The sequence below is a fragment of the Falco biarmicus genome, chromosome 15 (assembly GCF_023638135.1).
Source record: "Falco biarmicus isolate bFalBia1 chromosome 15, bFalBia1.pri, whole genome shotgun sequence".
Lineage (NCBI taxonomy): Eukaryota > Metazoa > Chordata > Aves > Falconiformes > Falconidae > Falco > Falco biarmicus.
Genome location: NC_079302.1, coordinates 13025729 through 13040595, shown reverse-complemented (window position 1 = coordinate 13040595; position 14867 = coordinate 13025729).

Below are 14867 nucleotides of genomic sequence, written 5' to 3'. Positions count from 1 at the left end.
AAAAGAACGTTGAATGTGAAGGGCATTTTCCTGCATGGCTTCCCAAGACTGCTGTGGGTATGTCATCTCTCATTCTAATGATTTGCCAAAGGTCTACGCTATTTAGAACATGCATGTGTAAAAACAGAAAACAAAATATTAAAAAAAATAAATCTGACTTCTGCAGTCCTTGGGACTTGTGTGCAAAACCATAAAGGGAGAAACTTTTCTATCCCCTAGTATCTACCAGAAGAACTGTGAAGGTTCCTTTAATTTACACAACATCAACTGGAAACAAGCTCTTGTTCAATGCTTACAGGAGAATTACCTCACATTTTTCCTGTCATCACTTTCTTCATCACCTTTGAAGCAGGTGGGGACAATGCAAACAGCACATTCGCAGTGGTCAGAATGGTGTACTGTGAATCTATGACTGTTGTGAAGCAGTTCCTTCAAATGTTATACTATCAAACACTTTAAATTGGTTTCTCTTTGAAAACTCTAGCTTGAGCAGAAGTGAAAGCAAAGGAGGTGGTGAAGAAGAGACTAGAATAGAGATGCTGACCATTACATTTGCATTGATCCTCCCAAAGTTTCTACTGTCATCCAGAGGAAGCCTTTCCACCATACTACCTACTCACTCATCTACTGCCTTTAATACAAGGTATTATTAGAGTATATCAGATGGAAAAAGCTTGTGAAAGCACCTGATACTGTCTCAGCCAACACAGAAAAAAGGCCTCATTCTCACAGCACTGATCTAGAAGGAAGTATGTCAGTCTTTTTAGGAATTTTATGGAATCTTAAAAAAAGTCATTGCACTGTCCTAGACAAAAACCAAGCTCATTAATATCATGGCAGTCTTATATGAATAAGAAATTAAGAGACAATTAGTACAAAGCTATTGTACATGGTGTTAAAGTGCCCAAGTCCAGGTTCCCTTGCGTGCAAGGCAGGTCTCTGTGAGGAGAGGCCGGGGCTGCCCCGCGCTGACAGGGCCGGTTCCAGCCGGTTCCGGCCGGTTCTGTGGTCGCCCCCACGCAGGGCCCAGCTGAGCCCCTGAGCGACACCTCTGGGGAAACCGGTCTGGGAAAGGGCAAAGCGCTGCCCCACAGCCAGGGGACAGGTGAGGTGAGGGACAGGCGTGGGGGACAGCCGGAGGGACAGCCTGAGGGACAGGTGTGAGGGACAGCCTGAGGGACAGGTGTGAGGGACAGGCGTGACGGACAGCCTGAGGGACAGGTGTGAGGGACAGCCTGAGGGACAGGCCTGTGAGCATCAAGATCAGAGAAGAAGGATGTGCAGGAGGTGTTCCAGGGGCCGGGATTCCCCTGCAGCCTGTGGGGAGACTGTAGGGGAGCACCCAGACTGTAGCCTGTGGAGGGCCGCATGCCAGAGAAGGAGGATGTTTCCTGAAGGAATTGCTGCCCATGGAGAGACCCACACTGAAGGAGGGGAAAAGTGTGAGGAGGAGAGAGATGCAGAGATGGACCGTTACAGACCGACCACAACCTGCCATTCCCAAACCCATGCCCTGACTGGGGCTGGGGTGGGTAGAGGAGTCAGGATGGAAGGAGTGAAGTTGAGCGTGGGAAGAAGCAGAGGGGAGGAAGGTGTTTAATTTTGTCTTTGTTTCTCACCATCCAAATCTATTTTATTTGGCAATAAATTAAGTTAATGTTCCCCAAGTCAAGTCTGATTTGCCCATGCCAGTAATCAGTAAGTGATATCCCAGTCTTTAAATTGACCCACAAGCTTTTTCATCTTATTTTCCCCCCGTCCTGTGGAGGAGGGAGATGAGAGAGCAGCTGGGTGTGCAGCTGCCTGCAGTGCAAGGTCAACCCACCACATCCCCAGGCTGATGAACACTACTGACCGTCAGTTGAGGGAGGACCATGACAAAAAAAAGAGGAGAAGTTAAAGGTAAATATAGAAAGAAGGAAATACTAGATTTATGTGAAATCTTATACCTGCCTGGATTGATACTGACTGTAAATTCTGCACTCAGTCTGGGATATATTTGGATATTTTGATCATACATCCATACTGCCAATATTTATTTCACTGACACATTTGGGCCTCTGTATTCATTTAGTTCTATTCTCAGCACACAACTGGAACCCTAAATATGGACCTAGTCCATCTGGGGGTATCATACTGTGTAGCTACAACAGGCATACTTTACTGTAGTAACCCTTTCTTCTACTCGTGAATTGTGTAAGCACCTGGAAGGATCTATATCTACAAATACTCATTTTCTTTTATTGTGTCAAATCTTGTATGTATCTGTTTGTATGGAAAGATGTGAATAAAAATGCAAAGATATTTGGGAAGGCTACATAAAGGAACATATTTTCTAATAAGCATTATATTAATCTGACAAGGATTATACCTAAAAAAAAAAAAAAAGAGAGAGAGACTAATAAAATACTTCTAAAAGAACAGTATTTTCAGGAGATGTATACTGAATACACATTATGACACCTCCAGTATGCTATACTTTCACACATGTCTTTTCCTGAGATGCATTTAGTATCCCTGAAATTTATTATCAATTAGTCTCCATTTGCACTACAGTTTTTCCAGGATCACAGTTAATATCTGGTTACAAACTCTGCTGATGCTACCTTTGCTGCCAGGCCCACCATCTTCCTCAACGTACTGAAAAATTATGGGTTTTTTTCCAGACAGTTTCTCCCCTTCCCCACCAATTTGACACTTCCATGTCTCCTTTCCTTGAACGTTGAGTAAACTTCTTGTCCATCAGCAATGACACTCCTGAATGTCTACTGAAGAGTACCAGTCTTGTTCTTACACACTCCATTTGTGTAGCAGTTGTGATATTGATCTAACACTCCACAAAAACACAGCTTTCAATCGTTACAATAATTGAGCAAAACACGTCCATTCTGAAATTATTAATACTATCACAGGGAAATTAATTTCCTTTTGATGTTCTTCTATCAGGAACTCTACTTTGATTCATTGATGTCACAGAACAAATTAGTGCAGTACATAGCCAAGCAGTGTGATATTAAAATCAAACATTATTCTGCCGCTGATATCAAACAATAAAGTAGCAGATGGCTTTTTTTTAGAAAAGGCTTTCATGTCAGAGTAAAGGGTTGCACAAACCAAAATTATTTCTTTTTCTGGAAGTTGTTGTTGGTTGTTGCTCATCTGGATCAAAATCTTCAGTGTATGAAAAGACTACATTATACGATAAAAGGTCAAACATTCAATGGAACACAGAAGATAAGAGACTTCACAATCTTCTATGTTTTGGTTCTTTAGCTTCAGCGGCAACCAAACATAGCACTTGGTGAAAACACAAACACTGACTAGCTTGCGCCAACTCTTGGACAAACATTTTATTTTAATAGCATTGTCTTTTCATATACGAAATTTACTTACAACACATGCTACAGTTGCTCTGAAAGGAATTATCCCTTCATAATTAATTAAAAGCAATGGTATTTACACTGCCATCAAAACTGGGTTTGTAAGATCAGGCATTAGTATTCCAATATTCTGCATTTCTACACTAAACCTGAACTTGCTTCTCCAGTGAATTAAAGACAAATGTGATTTTGTCATTTGTTTCAATGGGAGGTAAATGCGATTAGGTGTCTTCCTTCAAACGTGTCTTCCTATGATACTACCAATGTCATAAGGACATGTGCTACCTCTCTCTATTCAGCACAGCTACTTTCTTCAGCTTTTTAAGTCACAGTATTTGAATACCCAGGCTTAGGGACAAGTTTATTTGTTGAGGAACAGACCAACCCCTCACTGATACATTTCCTCCTACCAACTGCTGGTAAGCATACATTCTGTAAGAAGGAGTAAAAGACCATTTAACAAAACAATGTTGTTTATGACAACTTCTAAATGAATGAATTAAAACACAAAGCACAAAGGTTTGATTCATGTTGTGTTTACCACTGAAAATGACAGGTAACTAAATGCAGGTTTTATGCAGCTGTTCTTGCTCACCAGCAAACGGGCAGAACATCAGACAGCAGAATCTTTGAATTTCAATTGCACAGACAAGGACAGTATATTTAACACATCTCCTGTACATCAAGTGGTCAATGCTATAGCTATAGCTTCATATAATAGTTTTCAGGGGCTTAGGAAAATGAGCAAAATAGGGTCGTTTACTTTGATCTTAGCCCCTGGGAATGGGAAAGAAAGAGCAGCCAAACATACTTGCATATTTAGTAAAAACAGAAGAGTCAAAACAGAGAAACTAAAGAAATCCATAAACTCTAGAAAGGAATAATACTTCATTACTTCCCAAAAAAAAAACACCTCAACAGAGAAACATGAGATGCTGCTAAGTGGATTAGCTGCAATACAAATCCTATTGAACAAAACAGGCCTTCTAACAACTTGCAATTTGCATTTCTCCATGGAGGACTGGTGATTAGTTTTGCATTAATTGCTGCACCCTGTTAATATTATCCCAGCCAGGTTCCACTATCCAGCCGGAATCACTTTTTCCATTACCGATTCTTATTAGTTGTTGTATGTAATGCTAACATATCAGTCAAATTGAGTTTTCTTATTATTCTCATTAATACAGGATCTTTTGAAATCTTGGACTACTTATGAAAGAGGTTTGGGGGGCTGGAGAGGATTAGCCATAGTTTGTATTATCTGTCTTTGAGAAAGTATTTGTACTTGGATTTTTTCAGTCTTGTAAACTCTGTGGCATGATGTGACCTTTTAATATCCTCATTTGTCAAAAGCAGACACTTAAATTCATTTAGAAGAGTGGAACCATTACAAGTAAGTTAATAACACAAAACCCAGATATTTTTAGAAAGTTTTGTATATCCAAGGATTTTCTCTTTTGAGTAAAATATTTAACAAATTCATATCACTTTTCATATACTAATCTCCAATTTTAGAAAAATCCTTTGAAGTATTAAGCATCCAGACATGCACACAGAATAAATTTTCAAGTTATTTCTCTGAGTTGCTGTGTCCCATTCCCTTCCACCCCACAAAACACCCCAAAAACTGTATTCACCACCATTTTTAATGTAAATTATGTTTAGAATATATCATGTTTAATATAGTGAAAGCTTTTAATAAAGCTAAACTGAAACAGGTATCCAGTTTTCAGAGTTAAAAGATCTGTTTCTTTTCTATCAAATTATATGAATGACCAGTAAAATTGTAGGCACAGAAAATGTATTCTGCATTCACTGTAATAGTGAAATATTTGGCTTTGCCAGCAACAGACCAAGTATTCCATTTTATGTAGAAAAGGATGTGGTTTGCTTAGTTAGCTTGGAAATAAAGTCAGTGAAAAAGAGTGGAAGCTTTCAAAACACAAGAGAAGTACAACTTAGTGCTGTTTTCCCATAAAGCTGCAGAATGCAGGTCCCTTTCAGCTGTTAAAAGATTGAAGAATGACTTGGAGTAGAACAATAATGTCAGAAGAACAGGGAAGTGCACACTAGACAGCCATAAGAACTTCATTTGACTTGTATTGGCAATTGATTTAAATGGAATTGCAACTACCCATCAAGGTCAAGAGTGCTTTCTTGACATTAGGGACCTCTGTGTCAACTGCAAATGTACAATGGTCATCTATTTTTTACAAACATGTTCAAATCATTATAAATCATGTTTTAGAATGATTGTTTTAATGTTCTAAGTAACGTGATTTTACTGAACAGTAGTATTGCTAGCTGAACAGTTTGGAATATATTCTTTGCTATACAAATTACTCCACAAAATAATAAAATAAGCTTTATCAGATACTACACAGCTTAACTGAAACAGATGGATCACATCAGGTACTTCCACTGCAGTATAACAATGGTACTTTTAAGACAACAATGTTGTGATTTTGAGACAATAAGGTCTTACAACAAGGTCTTGCTTAACATTAGTGCGCAACCATTAGGCAAATGTTAAACTAACACTTGAATAAATCCTAAAATACTGGCTGCAGGTCAAAATCTCTGGAAAATCAAATAAACATCTATTACAGATTCTTCTCCCGTTGAAGTTGAGGACAACTTGTTTATTTGATTTTTGTATACTTACAAAGAGCCCCCATTGTGACAATCGTAATGTTTTAATTTCTCCAACAAAATGTGTGCTTTTGGTGCTCTAAAGACAAATAAAAAGCATATCTCCGATTTTGAGATACTGGTAATCTAGGTTCCTGACCTACAGAGATGAGAAGTACCCACTAAAGCTCATTTCTATATATTTCTAAGAAATTACTCACATTAGTTTCCATGTTAATGATGTTCAGCTCATATATATTGTAGCCTTAGTTTTATTTCTGAGGTAAACATATTTCGGTGATAAAGAGCCATAAAGTTAAAATCAGAAAGAAAGAAGAAAGAGGTTCCCAGTGAATGACATTCCTCACAGGAATACCACTGTTACCTTAGTTATTCTGCTTCTTTGTCACTACATTCATATCTCTGGAAATTTTGTTAAATCATAGAAATTAGCTTAAGAAACAGCAAGGTGTGACAAAGAGAAAACTACAGTACAGGTCAGAAGAAATAAAAGACCAGATCTAGGTCTTAGTGAAGTAACAGTATTTGTATCAGATTTAGTAACCACTGGCACAGCCCAAACAGCATTCATGCATCGTGATCTCCATTTGGCTTGTGGTTTCTGATTCTCTATCTGCTTTTTAAATCTAGTAACACATCATTCTGGAGCTATAATTCAACTTACAATTCTATTTTTGTTTATATGCTTCTATAACTGTTTCTATGTAATACTCGTATTTCATTAGTTGAAAAAGTTGTCACGGTACAACTGGTCAACAGACAAAACCAGTGAAACATGGGTAAAGAATAAGGGTAAACAGGTCTAAATTTCAGATCTTAGTATAAACACAGAACGCTAAAGATTGAATAAAACCCAAAACCTAAATACTCAATATAACCTTAATTTTTATTAAATTATCACTGAATTATTTTTAACTGTTACATAAGCTATCTTTAATCAGTTATTGGGACTTCTTTATATTTTTGTATATATAAATATATAATATATGTATATTTTTATTAATATGAACTCCAGGTACATAAAGGGTTTCCTTCAAATCAGTTTTTAACTGATGTATAAACACATCACTAACATCAAATTCTCTGCATTTGTTAGGGTAACTATCTTTGAATGGTGCTTCTTCAACACCATTAAACTGTGTAACAGATATTTCTTTGGTCTTCTAGTCCAAACTTGTGTTAGTCTTGCAAACCAGCACCACCTGAGCAGCAGTGCAGCCCACACAGAAGATCATTGTGGAGTATTAGTTGTTCTAGAAGTTTGTAAAAACAAATGCTTTTAGCCATTTCTTCTAGTGCCTCCTATTTTGACTAATTAGCTAATAATAATTTAGTAACCTAATAGTAATTGACAACATAGAAATGCATAATAACCATGTCCTGAAAACTGACACGAGCACTATTATATCACCCAGTATACTGGCTTTCATACAACTATTTCATTACCTGCAAGCTTCTTGGTAATGAATATGCTATTAAAAGTTTCTTTTTAATTTTCATGTTTCTCATGTTGTAATTCTCCAATAAATTTCTCTGACTTCTAACATAAATAAGTTTCATTATTCCTCATTATTAAAAGAAACAAACACATTCTCCTTCACTGAAAGGGTGTCATATAATTAGATGACCTTCCTACATAAAATCATGAATGAAAAAGGACCTGACAACTTGCAGGAAAATATTTAATCAGACATTAGGACATTAAATATAGTTAGTCAAAACACAAGACATTATTACACTAACAAATGCTTTCAGAAACAGTCTTTTACAATACAAGAGATCAAAACAGACTTTAGTTTTACTACACCATTAGACAAGTCCCAGCTTTCCAACAATTTATCACCAATTTCTTCATTTGGTTGTTTTAAACATGCTTTTAAAACATACTTGATAACTAGTAAAAATTGTATACAATGCAAATGACATTTCAGATAAGTTTTATTGACTTAATGCTCTGGTAATAAAATTATAACAATCAGTATTATTTTGATTTATTGCAAATTTTACTTTCACCTTTAATGGACTTGGTGTATGGCAGAATTGAATGTAATGCTGCTGCCACCTCAAGGTCACTACAGAAAAGTGTGATGGTTCATTTTGGTCTACTCGTATCTAATAAACAGTAGCAAAATTCAGTAAGTGAGAATGAACAGACTCCTTTGTTTTCATGCAGTTGTTCAACGCTGTGTGCAGATTCCACAAGCATATTTGCAATGAAAATATAATTTGACATCTCTGTGTACATGGAAGTGCATACACGTCATCTACAGACCTGCATGCACGCACAGTGCTAAGGGTTAGAGAAAACAATCTTTGGATGTCAAGGAATGTCCATAAAGTGACCCAAACCATAAGGTACTAATTTTAAACAAACTAATTAAGAAGAATTTGACTTTAGTAAAATTGATAAGGGAATTAAATATTTGGTCCAGTACCTTTCCAGGGTTTTGGGGTTTTGGTTTGTTGCTTTTTTAAACTTTCAGATTAAAATCACAGTAGGATGGAGAACCCCAGTTTATCACATTTATATTAATATTTTAATATATGTTTTGAGGGAATAAGTGCACAATAAGTACTATACCACAGACAGAAAGTTGTGTAAATCTTCTTATTTAAAGTTTTGGGAGCCAAATAAATATTTTAATGAAGAAAACTGGAACAATGTATTTATTGGGTACTATGAAACATCTGCAGCATTGTGTTCATATGGATGCTCAGAAACTGCGCACATTTGTACTCCTCAGAGTTCTATAGGAGCATAACAGAAGCCTCACACCATCACACACATGATAAATATGCGGTCAGCTGTATAAATTTTGGAAAATTTATCAAGGTTAGGTTAATGTGACTTCTACACCGAACTTCCCTGAGAAATCTCACACAGTATAATTACAATCTACAGCTTAAAACCCATCTCAAGCACCTATGTGCTTGATTAAAATACCCTGCCTAATCCCATTTGGCAAAAAAACAGATTTCACTTAAAGTTAAAGCCTCTGCAGGAGAAGATCAATCTATGGAACACAAGGAAAGTTGCCAGGACTAGCCAGACCATTCACTGAAGGACAGAGGACTGGTCCACAGTTCCCTTTAATGATACTAGAAGTACTCAAAAGTACTCAGCAGTTTCCATGCTGAGCAGGAAACCTTAATACCTTTATTCTGGCCTATATTGGTAATTGATAATGACATTCAGTCATGGATACACCTGATTGGATTTACAAATTTCTGGTGGCATTTTATCCATTGGGAGCTAGCATGTTGTATATACTCTAGAAATTCTTTCTTGCATCATAAAGTATTTTAGTCTATGATGACTGATTTAACAAGGAGGAAAAAGTAATGCCTTTTAACTACAATGGTTAAAAAAAATAAATAAATTAAAAAACAACCAAACAAAAAAACAGCAATTAAACCCATTACAGGAATATTAGCTATATTAGAACTCCAGGGAGTCTGATTCTTTTTAGGGGCTCCCCTTTTACATGTGAAATACTAATTTATGTAATGTAGGATCTGATTCCAGGCTTACTGCCACTTATCATTCACAAATGAATTCTCCTGAATGTGTAAAACACACTGAAGACAGTCACCAAGGCATATATAAATGGCAAATCTAACAACTAGGATCTGTATGTATCTGCTATAATGCAACACTTCGCATACAGCTGATTTCTTTTACGACTGAAAAAGACACCTGTATTTTCACTGACTGTAACAAGAAAAAAAGTGTGGCAGTTTGCTGTCATTGTTGTAGGAGTCTTTTGTGCGTATGACTCCCCTTGCTACAGCTGCCAATAATAAATCACATCCTACACTCCCTTAATTGGATTACATGCGTAAGAAAGCGCCGTTTGGAGTATGAGCTGGCAAAAATATCAGTACCTATGCAAAGTAATAAAAAGGGAAAATAATAATGGACATCATGTGGCAAGTCTCTAAAAACTGCCTTGCTATTTTCTGTACAGCTAAATAATTTTTGCCCCTATTCTAAGGGGAGCTTCCCCATGGCCAATTCAACAGTAAAAACTGATCCAAACTTTCCTCATTATTTTCACTAATTTAAAAAAGATCTGTCCTCAATACATGTACACAGACCACACTGTCTTTATATTAATACAGACATTTAAAAATTGCATATTCTAAGAGCTAGGAGAAGCCCTGATATTTTGAAGACAATGGCAAAACACCTCTTAAGAATCACACCTTCTGATTTAACATTTCCCCCAAAAGTAAAAGATGGCAATAAGGTCCAGTTGTCACCTACCAGTGAGCATTATCATTCCCACAGCTGCAGGGAACTTTAAACTTGTAAAGGGATGGGCTAACCGGAAAGCTAGATTCTGTTGACTCTCAGAAGCTTCCAGTGCCCTAGCTTGCTGTAGAATTGAGTTCAAAGAATCAATGAATTTTAGCTCATCCCCTAACAATTTTTCTTGCAGTGCCCTTATTTCAGAGGATCCAATGCTTTTGATTCCATATTTTGCCTCGAAATGTTATTAAATGGACTATAGCATGGTTTGGCTGTTTTGTAATTGTGCTTTTTCAAAGGCAGAACACTGGTGTTTGAATCATTTCTTCAAGTCATAATGCAACCTACTACTTTCAGTCACCATTGCAAACCCACTCCTTTTCAGTACAGAATCATAAAATAACAGTTATGCTCATATAGGCAAAAATATAAATTAAAAGAATTTACTGATCTTTTAAGAATTTTACAAATTTTTCTCTGTAGCTTCTTCCTTCCTCCACTCCTATCCACACACCTACAGCTCACATTTATCCTCTTCTGCTTTATACTCACTGCAGACCTTCCAATGAGACAAATACACCCATTGTGATCCTTTGACCAAGTCTGTAAAAATCATCTACTAAAATAGTAATAGTAATTAGGGATGTGATTTTTGGTGACATTTTTATATAAGTTGTAATATAGAACACAGTTATAATTATGGTTTGCCAATATCACTGACACAAATAAGCTTTCACTTACTTCACAGAAGAAACCAGCAGCCACAGCAGTTGTGAAAAGAATTGCTGTGCCAGTATAACTTCTATAGAAGTTATGTAAGTTCCTGTTGGTATAACTGCATCAGAAAAAACACCTTTATTGTAGAGAACATTTCAGTACCTTGATTTGAGCCAAGGTGAAGCTTTCCATAATGTCTCACTACTTTCAGCTCACCTCGTAGTTTCTTTCTCCCATATACCAGAAAAGCTACGAAGGAAGTTAGCTTACACTCGCTTCTACTCTTAGTACATTACCAGCATGCTCATATAAAGTGATTTTTCACATTCTTTAAAATTGGGTGCCTCCTAACTACTGACTGGAAGATTCCATGAAAATATAGCTCTATGTTTTACATTTTAAAGCACCTAACATTTTAGGGTGTAGTTTTGCTCAAGTCAGTAACACTCTCCAAAAACCACAAATGTGACTTCAGAATTTTAAGGAAATATCTAAGGAAAAAGATGAGCCTTCCCTATTTCTTACACTCAAGAGTTCTTATTCAGGTCTCTTCTTCTCAATACCGATGAAAAGTCAGTATGTTAAAGATAGAACTACATATTCCACAGAATGGGATGAGGGGAATTTTGCAAAAAAAGTATATCCTCTTATTCCTGAGAAGAAGTTTTAAATCTAAGCGAAGAAACCAATGAGAAATAAATATAGCATTTTATTTTATTTTATTTTAAAAGCAATTTCAAATAAGGGACTTATGGTCAAATAACTAAGATTCAAGGGAAAGAAAGTAAGTTTGCAAATAACAGGACAGATGCTGTTAAATCATCTCTAAATTGCAATTACGTATTTTACGTATACACTTACTTGCATACATAAAATTGGATTTATGTATAGCTTAGAGGTGGCCCTGAATCATACGGTTTAAATCTGGAGTCAAGCTTGTATCTACCCACCCATAAAGCTGCGGGAAGCAGTGGACTGAATATAGGGATTTTTGGTCTCATTTCCTGTACAAAATAAAGTAGATGTGATTTTAGGAGACGGAGTAAGTCATATAAGAAAGCAGAGTGAAAGATATTTTTTAATTCACTGAAAGTTATACATAAAATACAGAGTGAGAAAAAATCTCATCATTTGATAACCCATCATGAAAATATACAAGGTCTAAAGGAATAACAGATTCACTGACTTGCAGTGTTAGCAGTACTAAAATAATTAAAAGAAAGATCAAGCAAAAACAAAACACAAAAAATAAGAAGTTAATGTCATGCCTATTCTGTGAATATAAGACATATATCTGATCTACAGCTTTTTAGCAAATACTACTAACTTAGATTTAGTAAACATATTAGTAACCATCTTCTCAAAAAATAGAAGATAACGTATCTAAATTAAATTAATATAAATCAGCCCCTAGATGTCATTGTTGCAGCTGAAATATCACTTACTACAGAACTTCCCTAATTCTGTAGTAGAAAAGTCTGTATAAAGCAAAGTAAACCATCTAAGTAATATAAATTCTGCTCAGTTTTAATGCCTCAGTGCCAAAGCACAAAGACCTCTGAGGCTATAACAAAAAAGATAACTAATCTAACTGTACAAAAGGACTGTATACGAGACAAAGGTTCTGACAGCAGGTAAGCACAACCACCTCAAAGGACATTGCAATCTAAACCTCACAGTGTTAAATGTTATATACCCCTTTCACAAGGGAAGATTCTTTGTAACTGCCATCAATGTTTGCCTCAATACTAAAAACATTGACATTTCATATAGTTCAGACATCTCTAACTCTACCAGGAACACCTATACATGTTCTGTATATACAAAAATCTAGTTTGTTTTTTTTAAAATCTTACAAAGTGTGTTTTTTTCTACAATATCTTGTAGCAACTAATTCCAAAGATTAATTACATATATATAAAAGAAAAAAAAAATCTAAAAATTTTCTGTGCTTGTTTTGAAAGTGCAACCATTCAACTTCACAGAATACCTAATTAGTCTAACAGTAGGAGCATATTTAAAGTGTATTGTATTTTCTTTATACTATTTATTATCCTTATGTATCTATCATATTCTATTGTACTGTCTCTCTAAATAAAGCAATGCAATGTTCATTCTTTCCGGTACAATTTTTCAGTACTTATAATAATTCTTAATCCATCTATACAGATATAGATATAAATAACATATTTTTTCCTATACAGTGTTCTTACCACTCTTCTCTTACTATTTTCATAGAATATACACCGCATTTGCAAACTTACATATTTACAGGGTCAAAATGTCCCCTGTGTAAAGCTTCGCTTCACAGTAAGGATTCCCAAGATGCCAGCCTAATAAAGTAGCCAATACATTTGCACCAATGTAAATATATGGAAATTCTTCCACCATTTTCTAACTGAGAAACCCAGAACTTTATTTTTCATGCATTAATCAACTGTATTTTATGCAATCTGCATTCCTCCCCACGCCCAGCCCCCTGCCCCAAAACAGAACTGCTATGAGCAGATAAACCTAGTACACAGGTACAGACAATATGAAACAGATTGTGCCATCCAAAAAAAGGTGAGAAAAATAAGTCCAGGCTCATGTGTTGCACTTATTCTATAAAGATGGCAGAATTCCTAGTTGCCAACAGTGTTGCAATGCTACTGCAAGTTTCTCTTTTTTATGGTGGATCTACCCCACGATAGATCAAGGCCACCCCCAGGCTGCCAGACTTAAGTGAAATATAAAAGAAGAAAACTACTTCTTTACGTGGCACTCAAAGTGCTCACACAGTACTCTTGGTCACTGTTCACATAGAAAGAGATGTACAAGCCAAGGCCTCCGTTCCAACCAGTGCTCCATGCAAGATTCACTTGTAAATAGAGCTCTGAAGCAGTTTATTTAATCTCCACTCAGGAGATTCAGGGACTCCATTTATATCATACATTATAATAATGTGAAAATTATAAAGCTTTTGGAATGGCTTTGGAACAGCCAGGCACAAAAATGTAGAAAACTCATGGGCTAAATTGAATTTTTTATTGACAACTATATAACTCATTGCTGTACAAGTCATTAATGAAAATAAACCTAATCATTAATCCTGATGACTGAAAAGAGTTTAAGACTGAGGCCACAAAGAATAAACAGACACCTTATAGGCAAGTTACTGTATGTAGATTTCTCTTATTTTAAAAGCGTGCACAAAAAAGTGTGTATACTTTGCATGTATTTACTTCAAGATAGCATCTTTGTTGATGTAGCTCTATATTTACTTGGTGTTTCTAGACTATGTATTACTCTTTTAAATTAAGCTTATAATGTTTACCATAAAACTCATACCACTGACATTCTGTACATATTTACAGTAATTACAAAGCAGTTTTGTATAAACTTTTACAAAAACATCAACAGCCTGAACATATTATGCTCAGTACAAGTGTCTCATTTCTACCACTCAGGAACAGTTGCCTTATCCAAATTTCATTTGGTTTCATGTTTCCTTCAACTTGAAAGCAATGAAAATGAAAAATATGAATAGAACTTGGTGAATTAAGTAGCCTTTCAAAATAATGTAAAAGCTGAAAACCTAAATCTGTTTTTGTTGTACAGTCATACTTAAACAGAGGATGAAATCTTTAACTTAGTCCGGCTTTAATTACAACAGGGAAGAAAAACAGTGTATGAAGACAACTACTCATTATCAACGCAGTATTTTTAATCCAGACATATCAGATCCTAGCATATTTTGATTAGAAAAAGGAGGGTGAGAGTTCCGTATCTACAAGAGTGATTCAATTCAGATAACTGGTTAATTAAACTATGACAAATATAGAGGTGAAAACTAAGCTTTTAAAGGAACACGGTCCATGAAAAGT